This window comes from Orcinus orca, chromosome 9 (assembly GCF_937001465.1).
Source record: "Orcinus orca chromosome 9, mOrcOrc1.1, whole genome shotgun sequence".
NCBI classification, from domain to species: Eukaryota; Metazoa; Chordata; class Mammalia; order Artiodactyla; family Delphinidae; genus Orcinus; species Orcinus orca.
In genome coordinates, this window is record NC_064567.1 from 17740498 (window position 1) to 17753197 (window position 12700).

General features: G+C 36.2%; 2 protein-coding genes across 2 annotated transcripts in view; one reads left to right on the plus strand and one right to left on the minus strand.

The window, feature by feature from the left end:
* Positions 1 to 12700, plus strand: part of CYREN (cell cycle regulator of NHEJ) — a 106210-nt gene that overhangs the window by 48075 nt on the left and 45435 nt on the right. The gene's annotated exons all lie outside the window — the stretch shown is intronic.
* Positions 1 to 12700, minus strand: part of AGBL3 (AGBL carboxypeptidase 3) — a 96634-nt gene that overhangs the window by 1486 nt on the left and 82448 nt on the right.

The window sequence follows — 12700 nt, forward strand, 5'->3', positions numbered from 1 at the left end:
ATAAGAGTATAATAACATTAAAATGTGTAGAAAACTGTTTTAAAAAATAAAGTTCATTTTAAAAGTGTTTATTCCATCCCATACCCATTAGGATGGCCATTGTCAAAAAACAGAAAATAATAAGTGTAGGCAAGGATGTGGGGAGATTAAAACCCTTGTGCAGTGTTGGTTGGAATGTAAAATGGTGTAGTCAATGTGGAGAACAGTATGGTGGTTCCTTAAAAAATTGAAAATAGAATTACCATATGATCCAGCAATTCCACTTCTGGGTATATTCCCCGAAGAACTGATAGCAACGTCTTGAAGAGTTATTTGTACATCCATGTTCATAGTAGCATTATTCACAATAGCCAAAAGGTGGAAGCAACCCAAGTGCCCATCGATGGATGAATGGATAAGCAAAATGTGGTGTATGTACAATGGAATGTCATTCAGCCTTAAAAAGGAAGGAAATTCTGACACCTGCTACAACATAGATGAACCTTGAGGACATTATGTTAAGTGAAATAAGCTAGTCACAAAAAGACAAATGCTGTATTTGTCTTCCAAATATTTGATTCCACTTATATGGGATCCCGAGAATAGTCAGTCAAAGTAGGATAGTTGCCAGGGGCTGGGAGGAGGGAGGAATGGGCAGTTGTTGTTTAATGGGTATGGCGTTTCAGTTTTGCAAGACAAAAAGAGTTCTGGAGATTGTGTGCACAACAGTGTGAATGTACTTAACACTGCTGAACTTGACACTTAAAAATAGTTAAGATGGTAAATTTTATGTCATGTGTATTTTAACACAATTAAAAATAATTCAATATACAGAGGTAGAGAGAGGGGGAAAAAAGAACCCTAAGTAAAGCCTGAAGGAAAATAGGTAGACATTTTAAAGGATGTAGCAGTGTTACTTATCATTATGATGCCTAAATTGATATGTAGACAGCATAAGAAAAAGTAGAATACACTTAGAATAAAAGCAAGAAATACATTATGCTTTATCTAGTTAGAGATATACACTGAACTATTTATGGGCAAAACAATATGATTTGCTGACTTTGCTTTAACTACTTTAGCAAAAAAAAAAAGCAGTGGGAATATAGATGAAACAAGAATAGCAGGATGCTGATAACTATTAAGGGTGGGTGACGGGCACCAGTGGTTCATTATTTTATTCTACTTTTGTTTATGCTTGAAATATCCACAATAATGCTTTTAAAAAAGGAATTATCCATTACTAAAAAGAAAGGAAACAGATGACTAAAGCACTCACTGAATTAAGCTAGTCTTGAAAGACAATGATTGAGGGTATGTATGATTACAATATCTGGCAGTGCTGGCAAATAAACTGAATTTACCTACAGTCTCTTGAGAAGCCATTCCTAGGCCATTCAGCAAATACTCACTGAATCATTATTATGTATCCGGCATTATGTTTGGTTTGGTAAATAGGTATGAAAAATATAGTCCTTGCCTTTAATATGCCAACAGTTGGGACTAGAGAGAGAGAAGTAAAGCATCAATTAGAATATTTATCTATAGAGATAAGGCAAGGTACCTACTAAAGGACTGCTGAAGAGGGACTTCTAGCCATACTTAGAGCTGGAAAAGGAAATATTCCTAATTCCTAATTAATCTGAGTCTTGATGCATAGCTATGTCAGCTAAGTAAAAAAAAAAAAAGGGTAGTAATCTAGATAGTGGGACTAACATGGCACATTCAGGAAATCACAAGTATGGTTTAGAATGACTAGAAATCAGGTAGCTGTGAATAAGTGGTTCAAAACTAGAGATCTTGTAATAATAGTACTTTTGGGAGATTTCCTGAGACAGGAATAATTTGTGACTGGTAGATGCTTAATGTTTTAAAAATGGAATTGTTAGGAGGCCATTGAAAACTATACATGGAAGTGATATAATTAGATGTGCATTTTTGAAAGATCACGCCGGCAACCAGGAGGATGACAGGTTGAAGAAAAGTGAGAGTTGAGGCAGAGAGACAAGTTAGGAGGCTAATGCAGTAATTCAAGGGAGGCAGAAAGGGAGTCTGAACTAAAGGAGCAGCAGTATGACGAAGAAATGCAGAGTCAAGAGAATCTTTGAGGGCAGATTGATAGAGCTTCTCATTGTTGGATACCAAAGAGATGGAGAAGATTAGGATATGTCTCGGGCTATTATTTAGATAACAGGAGGACAGCAGTATTATTGATTGAGAAATGGAATGCAGCAGGAGAAAGAGATCTGCAGTGGGCAAGTTGTATTAGAAATTTCTGTGAGGAAAAACAAGGATAATTCCAGTAGGCACAGTATGGAATTCAGAAGAGATGCCTATATTGATGATTAAAAAAATATGATCATGATCAGCAGTTGTTTGTTGAAGCTACAGGTATAGATGAGAGCGCTCAGAAATAAAGTATGTGGTGAGAAGAGGAGAGACCAAAGGATGGAATACTGGGGAATAGCCCACTTAAAATTCAGGCAGAGGAAGTGAAGCCCATGTAGGACACCAAACATGAATGGGCAGAGAAACAGGACTAAAAGAGAGAGAAGTTCCACAGATACGTCCGTTGGAATTGCTAAGTGAATGAAGGGAGAGAGTTTTAAGGCTCTGGAATTAACCAACAGTAGAGAAGTCAAGTATGATAGGAGCTGATGACTTTGGAAATAATATCATTGTTATGGTGAGAAGCTAGATTGTAGTAGGTGGAGAATTATACAGGTGAGGAGGTGAAGGAAAATTTATAGCCCTAAATGTATATATTATAAAGAAAGGGACAACAGCAAAAAATAACAAAAGATAACTCTCTGAAATGATTTACTTCAGTAAAAAAGAAGATTGTAGAATTTTTATTCATATGTCATCAAGATTCATCAGGACATGTTTAGAGATAATATAATAAAAAAGCCATGAGAATCTCAGCTCAGGGAAGATGGGAAAGATGAGAAACAAATTTTAAATTAAGCAGTGTGGTGGCAGCAGTGGGAAAAACTGAAAAACAAATCTCCCTGTTGCAGCAAAATTCTGTAAATACTACCTGTCTCCAATTTCTCTGCTCCTATTTTAAAATACACTTTAATTAGACTTGCACCTCTATCATTCTACTGAAATTTCTCTGATCAAGATCCCAAATAAAACCTCCATGTTGTAAAATCCAATAGTAAATCCACTTGACTTAATCAGAAGCATTAGACTTGGCTGCTTATTCCCTTCTCTTTGATACACTTTCTCACTTAGCTTCCAGGACAACACATTCTCTTGCTTTTCCTCCTACCCCAGAGGGGGCTTCTTAGTCTTCTTTTGTTGGGTTCTTACTCTTTTCCTGATCCATCCGTGTTAGAGTTCCCAAGGACTTGCTCCTTAACCCTCTTCTATATCTACACTCACTTAAATCTCATCCAGCTCCATGCCTTAAAATACTATCTATAGGCTGAAAATTCCCAAATGCATCTTCAGCCCAGATCTCTTCCCTGAATGCTGGACTCACATATCCAACTGCCTATTCAGTACCTCCACTTCAGTGTCTAAAAGGCATTTAAAAAGCAACACGTCTAACCTGAATTGCTGCTCCTCCACTCGATCTTTGCCATCTGGCGGATGAAAATTCAATCCAGCTAGTTGGTCTGGCCCAACACCCTGGAGTTTCAACAGTTGTAAATACCTGTGAAACCATTACCATAAACAAGATCTAGAGAGGATCATCCCTGAAAGATTCCTGATGCTCCTTTACAGTCCTTTCTTTCCTTCCTCCCTACTCTGTCCCTTCCTACTCTAGGAAACCTTTATCTACTTTTTGTCTCTATAGATTAGCTTGCATTTCATATAAATGTGATTTCATATAGTATTTACTTTTCTGTGTCTGGCTTCTTTTTCTCAGCACAGTGATTTTGAGATTCATCCATGTTGTGTGTATCAGCTCATTACTTTTTTATTCTATGATATGGAAAGGGCATCAATAACAAAGAAGTGATGGGAATAAGGAAATTAAATTGATTTTTCAAGGCTATATTAAGCAAACAGTTTTCTTCTATATTCAACTTATATAGAAATTAAATAAGACAAATACTTTACAGAGTCAGGAATAAAATGGCTGTCCTCTGTTTATAAAAAGTTCCCATAATCCAAATTTCATAGGATTTATCAATATTAATGATGATACAGTGAAAGCCACCTTTGTATATAGTATTAAAATCCTAAACAACAACAAAAAAGAAAAACCTTCTGTTGGTATCCTTGTCTTCTCAGTCCAGATGGGAATTTGTTTGCTCATAGGACACTTCAAGGATGTCACTTTGACACAGTTTCCATACAAATCATTGATTCTGGGCTGAATTGTTTCCTGGACCAGCCTCTCATCGGTTTCTAAAAAATATCTTTGTTGGTCTTTGCTAAGCCTCTGAATCATAGTTTGGGAGCTGAAAGAAATTAGGTACTCTGATTTCAATGTCAACAATGAACTATCTAATCAAGAGTAATGTAATGCCATGTCATATCTGTATTTTACATCTCACAGTATGCAAAGTATTGTTACAGATATTATCTTACTTGGGGCTCTCACCAGTCCTGTGATACAGGCAGGATGGCCAGTGTTATCCCCATCTTACATCAGAGAGGGAATGTAAGGGAATGTTAGGGAATCAGAGAGGTTAAGCTATTTGTTCAAGATAACATAGCTAATAAGGAGGGGCAGGTCTAGAATACATATCTTCTAACTCCACTACTTTATTACCTTCTCTTATGTTGATATATTATTTCATTTCTTTCCATAGATAAGTAATATATTTTAAAAAGTTAAGTCTAAATTAATCAATTCTAGATCCAAGTACAGGTATGGCCAAAGATGGTTTCTTAACCTAATTTTCTAGGTTTTGGGGGCAAGAGAGCCTACATATTTCAACAGAACCATTATTGAGCAGAAACCAAGTTCTTAGAAAAGAGGCCAAGGAAGGGAGAACAGGCATACCATGTTTCCTCTGTTGTGCAAATTCATTCTATTCTCAAATACTTACAAATCCACTGTTCAGGTGGTTGTTCATATCATTATTCCTAGAGATAGGGAAACTTGCCAGGGGGGCTAGTGGTATAATAATTACCGGTTTAGACAAAACTACAAAGTTTATCTATGTTATCCCTGACTTCCCTTTCTATTCCTTTTCCAATTTTTAGGTACTAGTATAATCCCTACGTGACCAATGCTTCAATTGCTATTATAGATAGTAAAACATTTGATAGTATTCATTCTAAGTAACTATCTTATGCCAGAAGTATTTCTATTTAAAAAGAGAAACTCCAATACAGCAATGGTAATTGCTTAGAAGAAATAACTGTCTAACTGCAGATGTTAAGGCATCCATTAGGGATACTTTAGGGATACTGAAATCTCAGAACCATTCAAAATGCATCATATGTGCACTCCTGTGTATAAAACTGACCTAGCCACAGACACTATGTAGACTCTAAGGAGACAATTAGCAATTGTTATTAAAACGTCACTTTTAGCTGTTACTTTAATGCAAAATAAAAATCTTATAAGACAGAGGAAAGGGAGTAAGGTAACCTGGTAGAAGAAATTAAGTGTAGTTCTCCTACCTCTTTTTAGAAGCCAAGATATCTTTTTAGAAGCCAAGAAGGGGCTTGTCCAGGTATTTTTGCTAAAAAAGAGAATATACCATAAAATTTCTGAACTTAGGTTTTAAGGTTAACAAAACAATTTTTTTACTTTCTTCACAATTACCTCATTCATATATTTAATGGCTAGCTTGAGTTTATCTTCAATTAATCTGACATTATCTCATTCAGACATATGAAATATATCAGTGAATACTTCCTCTGGAAGCTTTTAAATGAAACTGTTTCAAGAGAAGAGCAAACAGTAGAAATACCTGTCCAATAATTATCAAGCGTTTCAGAACTGAATTCTGCATGTCAGGCTCTATGAAGGCCATCTACATGTGTAGTAGGGTGACTAACTTTTAGAGTGCCAACTCAAGACACAGCTACAACAGACCAAAAAATTAGTACAATATGTAATAAATACTTATACACACATGATTATTTTAACATAAAATATAAATTAGGCATTTATTTAAAATTATATATTATTCTGTATTTGCTCTTTTGTTACATAAATGCCATTATTTAAGAAAAACAGTAGGACTAGTTAACAGTGGCAATTAGTAGTTATTAATAGTGGAACCAATTAAACAAATAGTATGTGTGAGAATAATATAACATTATAAATAGTTTTTTCCTCTGATACAGATTTTAACTCTTTATAGGATATTTACATTTTATAGGCCATATTATGTCTTTTTAAGATACATAAATATAAGACCTTTAAAAAGTTGAATGTAAATACAATGGGGCTAAGTAAACAGACATTACTTATAATTAATAAAAACTGACATTTCTTTATGTCCCATGATAAAGTAGGATATTTTTGCTCTTTGTGTGTCCTCTTCCAGTAATACTTCTCTGAACTGCCTGCAGCCTTCAGGATATCCTTCTTTTCTTTTATGTAGTGGTAAAACTGAATACATTCAAAGTCAGGGCCTCTGAGGTCTGCTCTTATGAAGCCCCACATTATGCTGACCCCTGGTGGCAGACCAATGCAATGACAGCAAGTTAGATATCCTGTCAACAAGGGAATTTGATCATGGAATATGACCCTACTTATTAATAGCAGGTTTCTAGACTTGTAAGGAATTAGTTTCCAGCTGTACAAAAATGTCCATCCACTTTATATCTACAGGCTTAATTTAGTAGGGTGGCTTTAGGGCATTTGGCCCTTTGCATCCTTAAATTCATCATGTAGTGTTTGCCATGTCTAAAATGTCCACTGTTTTTAGATACTCTGAAGCACACTGGATATCACTGTAAGTAAACTTTTCTTTCTCAGAGAATAGGTTTTTAAAGCACAGAGGTAATTCGAACTTAAACTGAAGGTGGATTTCAAATAAATTACAGTTTTTAGTGCTGTTTAACTTGGCTGCCCTTTCTGGTGACATATTTTTGACTTCTGAGTCAGTCTTATTTCCTCCTAAATGTCATTTTTTTTCACTGTATGAGTTTCTGTCATAACCTACATATAATGTCAAACAACTGAGGTGCAGTTCATCCTTTTCTATGCTCCATATGACCTCTTCAAAGATCATCAAACAGAATTAGAGAAACAGCATATAAATTGTTTTACTGTAGCCCTTTCCTCTATTCCTATCTCAAACTATTTGCAAATTAGAGAAAGCCATTCTTCTTGTCCCACATGTTGAAAAAATGTGATTTAATGGCAGACTAACATTTTAATGTCTTTTCTATGGCTGGCAACAATGATAGCCACCTTATTGGCACAGGTCTAAGGAAACTGGCCTCTTTCATTTCTGTAAAGTCGAAAATCTCATTAAGTGCTTCTGCATTTTTTGAGGAAACTAAAACGTGACCAAAAAATTTCATTATGAAAGCCTCATTATCACAGGATAGCAAATCACACTCTTTTTTTTTTTTTTTTGCGGTATGTGGGCCTCTCACTGTTGTGGCCTCTCCCGTTGCGGAGCACAGGCTCTGGACGCGCAGGCTCAACAGCCATGGCTCACGGGCCCAGCCGCTCCGCGGCATGTGGGGTCTTCCCAGGCCGGGGCACGAACCCGTGTCCCCTGCTTCGGCAGGTGGACTCTCAACCACTGAGCCACCAGGGAAGCCCCCACACTCTTTTTTAAGTACAAGGTGTGCAAGACATTTAAGAGATCAGATCTTTTTCTTTGGTAAGAAGTTAATAGACTGAATGAAATTTGCCAAAATATACATTTTATATTTTCATTGTCAGCCAACCATGCAGATAGATGAGCAAAGTCTAGTTTGTCTTTGGACAACATATTGACAATATTTGGTTTGATGTTTTCTGTGGTTTCATTAAAATCTTCATAGAAATCAAGATTCTTTGAAACCCCATTTTTCAAAGTAAAGTACCTAATAGCCAGAGGAAATGTTTTTTCTTTTTTATTCAATGTATCATGTGATAACTGTAGAAAACATTATTGTTGGTAAGATCTGACAAAATGAGCTTTACACTATAAGAGTCCAACATATCTGTCATCAAAATTCCCCCTTTGGTTAACCCACAGGGCATTTTAGTGGCAAACTCTGAGTTAGGAAATGTAATTTTACTCAGTTTCATCAAGCAGTCAAGGGAATTATCTGATAATCAGGGTTCATTCATGTCATATGCCCAAGCGAATCCACCAGCTATTATTTTTGACTGAGCATTGGTGTCTTTTTGAGAGGTGAAAAAACTTTCAATTGATTTAGAAGTACTTCTTGCTTCTCTCATCTGGACTTGTGAGATTCAATCTCCTTTATGACGATCAATTCCAAATTCTTTTCTCTAAATGTACATTGTGCTCTGTTTTGGTTATTTATCTCCTTAACTAGTTGTATGTGTCTATGAAGGTTGCTCAAAAAATTAAAAATAGAACTACACTGTGATCCAGCAATTCCACTTCTGGGGATATATCCAAAGAAATGAAAAAAAAAAAAAAAAGATCTTGAAGAGGTGTCTGTCCATTTATTGGAGCATTATTTACGATAGCCAAGACACAGAAACAACATAAGGGTCAGTCAGTGGTCGAATGGATAAAGAAGTTACGGTGTGTGTGTGTGTGTGTGTGTGTGTATATATACACACACACACCCGCACACATACACACACACAATGGAATATTATTCAGCCATGAGAAAGAAGGAAATCCTGCCATTTGGGACAACAGGACCTTGAGAGCATTAGGCTAGGTGAAATAAGTCAGAGAAAGATAAATTCAAAGATTTTTGTCTTTGTCTTTGGTTTTCTGAAGTTTGAATATGAAGTGCTAGGTATGTGTTGTGTGTGTGTGTGTGTGTGTGTATACATTATAGGAATTCCTATAATAGCCTTGTTTTTGTCTATCCTGTTGTCTTTGGGGTTCCCTATGCACCACTTATCAGATAGAATACATGTCTGGCTTGCAGCTCTTTTACCTGTAAATCATTGTTCTTATACTGGAGTCATGTTGGTGTGGTGGTAAGGTATGGGGAAAGGGAACATCCTATAATCTTATTAAATCTTAGTCTTTTAGTGGGTCTGTGTCCCTGGGCTGTGACCTTAATAGGCATTTCTTAGCTTTTCTTCCCCCTACCTTTCAATGAGACAAGGCGGCTAGAAGGGGCTGGCTGTGGCTGGAGGGGGGAAGAGTAAGCATTGCAAACTGTCCAGAACGTTCTCCCTAACAAAGGTCTACTCTCCAAATCCGGCCCTTTACATGTTGGAGCTTAAAGCTAGTAGTCCCCTTACTATGCTTACATTATATGTCTATCTTTTCTTCTAAGAGTAGTTTCAGGTCTTACATTTAGGTCTGTCACCCATTTTGAATTAATGAATTGGTGTAAGGAATGAGTCCAACTTCATTCTTTTGCATGTGAATATCTAGTTGTCTCAGTACTATTTGTTGTAAATGCTCTTATTTTCTTCATTGAATTGTCTTGGTACCTTTGTTGAAACTTAATTGACAAAAAATATAAGGGTTCATTTCTGTATTCTCAATTCTATTTCATTGATCTCTGTATCTGCCATCATGCCAGTACCACACTGTTACGATTACTGCAGCTTGGTGGTAAGTTTTGAAATTGGAAAGTATGACTCTTTGAACTTTGTTCTTTTTCAAAATTGCCTTGGTTATTCTCGTCCTTTACATTTCCTATGCATTTTAGGTTTAGCTTGTAATTTCTGTTTCGGCAGAGATTTTGATAGGATTGCATTGAATCTGCGTATCAATTTGGTGAGTATTGCCATCTCAACAAGTCTTCTGATTCCTGAATGTGGGGGAATCTTTCCATTTATTTAAAACTTCTTTAATATATTTCAACAGTGTTTTGTGCTTTTCAGCGTGCAAGTATTACACTATTTTTGTTAAATTTATTTCTAAGTATTTTATTCTTTCTGATGCTTTGTAAATGGAATTTTCTTAATTTCATTTTCAGAATGTTCATTGCTAGTATATAGAAATACAATTGATTTTTACAACAGATTTATTGAGATCTAATTCACATACCATACAATTCACCCATTACAACTGAGTTTTGCATGTTGATTTTCTATCTTGCAACCTTGCTGAACTGATTATTAGCTCTGGTAGGTTGTGTGTGTGTATGTATGTATGTTCCTTAGGATTTTCTACATACAAGATCATGTGTTCTGCAAATAGAGGTAATTTTACTTCTTTCCAGTCTGGATGCATTGTATTTATTCTTCTTTCCAAACTGCCCTGCCTAAACCTCCATTGTCTTGGTCCTGATCTTAGGGGGAAAGCATTGTCTTGTACCATCAACTATGATATTAGCTGTGGGATTTTTTTTTAAATTTATTTATTTATTTACTTTTGGCTGTGTTGGGTCTTCATTTCTGTGCAAGGGCTTTCTCTAGTTGCGGCGAGCGGGGGCCACTCTTCATCGCGGTGCGCGGGCCTCTCACTGTCGTGGCCTCTCTTGTTGCGGAGCACAGGCTCCAGACGCACAGGCTCAGTAGTTGTGGCTCACGGGCCCAGTCGCTCCGCGGCATGTGGGATCTTCCCAGACCAGGGCTCGAACCCGTGTCCCCTGCATTGGCAGGCAGATTCTCAACCACTGTGCCACCAGGGAAGCCCTAGCTGTGGGATTTTTTATAGATAGCCTTTATCAGGTTGAGGAACTTCCATCTACTCCTACTTTGTTGCATATTTTTTTTTAAATCATGAAAGGATGTTGGATTTTGCCAAACATTATTCCTGCATGTACTGAGATGATCATGTGCATTTTGTTCTTTTTTCAATTAATGTGTATTACGTTGTTTATTTCTTTTTAAATTAATTTTTATTGGAGTATATAGTTGATTTACAATGTTGTGTTAGTTTCTGCTGTACAGCAAAAGTGAATCAGTTATGTATATATCCACTCTTTTTATAGATTCTATTCTCATATAGGTCATTACAGAGTACTGAATAGAGTTCCCTGTGGTATACAATAGGTCCTTGTTGGTTATCTATTTTATATATAGTAGTGTGTGTATGTCAATCCCAATCTCCCGATTTACCCCTCCTCCACCTTTCCCCCTTTGTAACCATAAGATTGTTTTCTACATCTGTGACCCTATTTCCGTTTTGTAAATAGGTTCATTTGTACCATTTTTTAAGATTCCATGTATAAGTGATATCATGATATTTGTCTTTCTCTGTCTGACTTATTCACTCAGTATGACAATCTCTAGGTCCATCTTTGTTGCTGCAAATGGCATGATTTCATTCTTTTTAATGGCTCAGTAATATTCCATTGCATATATGTACCACATCTTCTTTTTCCATTCCTCTGCTGATGGACATTTAGGTTGCTTCCATGTCCTGGCTATTGTAAGTAGTGCTGCAATGAACATTGTGGTGCATGTATCCTTTCAAATTATGGTTTTCTCTGGATATATGCCCAGGAGTGGAATTGCTGGATCATATGGTAGCTTTTTTTAGTTTTTTAAGGAACCTCCCTACTGTTCTCCATAGTGGCTGTACCAATTTACATTCCCACCAACAGTGTATAGGAGGGTTCCCTTTTCTCAACACCCTCTCCAGCATTTATTGTTTATAGATTTTTTTGATGATGGCCATTCTAACCGGTGTGAGGTGATACCTCATTGTAAGTTTTGATTTGTATCTCTCTAATAATTAGTGATGTTGAGTATCTTTTCATTTGCCTTTTGGCCATCTGTATGTCTTCTTTGGAGAAATGTCTGTTTAGATCTTATGCCCATTTTTGGATTGGGTTGTTTGTTTTTTTAATATTGAGCTGCATGAGCTGTTTGTATATTTTGGAGATTAATCCCTGTTGGTCGCTTTGTTTGCAGATATTTTCTCCCATTCTGTGGGTTTTCTTTTCGTTTTGTTTATGGTTTCCTTTGCTGTGCAAAAGCTTTTAAGCTTAATTAGGTTCCACTTGTTTATTTTTGTTTTTACTTTCATTACTCTTGGAGGTGGATAATTTTTATATGTTAAACCAACCTTGCATTTCTGGGATAAATCCTACTTGGTCACTGTGTATAATCCTTTTTATATGTTGCTGGATTCAGTTTGCTAGTATTTTGCCCTACTCTTTTGTCTTAATTTTTAATAGATTCAAAACTTGGTAAAGAAAAAATAGTATTTATTTATTTGGGCCCTGGAACCGTAACAGTTACCTTTTCTGAGAAACTTTCTCTGATACTCCCTTATCCCCAAACAACTCCTGTATAATATCACAGCACAGTAAATAGCATTTATCCCGTTATGTTTCTACTGTCTACTTGTCACTCTCTCTGCTTCTTGAGAACAGACTATATTTTTTTCCATTGTAGCCCAGTATCTAGCACAGTCATCAGCTAGTATATTGAGACCTCTGCGAAGCAGATAAACATCAGATTTTTAAAAGAACATGAACAAAGATGGAAAGGAGATTATGTAACAAAGGAGGATTATAGGAGAGTGACTGAGCCACAGGAGAATAGTATCAGGAAGGTTAAAATACCAGATGAACTCAGATATGAAGAAGTATTGAGAAAAAGAAGTAAATTTTACTTAGCTATATTCAGAATGAAAATATATCAAATAATGTTTAGATTTGTTCGCTGGGATTATTTTAAAATACTGATGGATGACAAAGAGCAGAATCCCTCAGCTCCTCTGTTGCACCTGTCTTT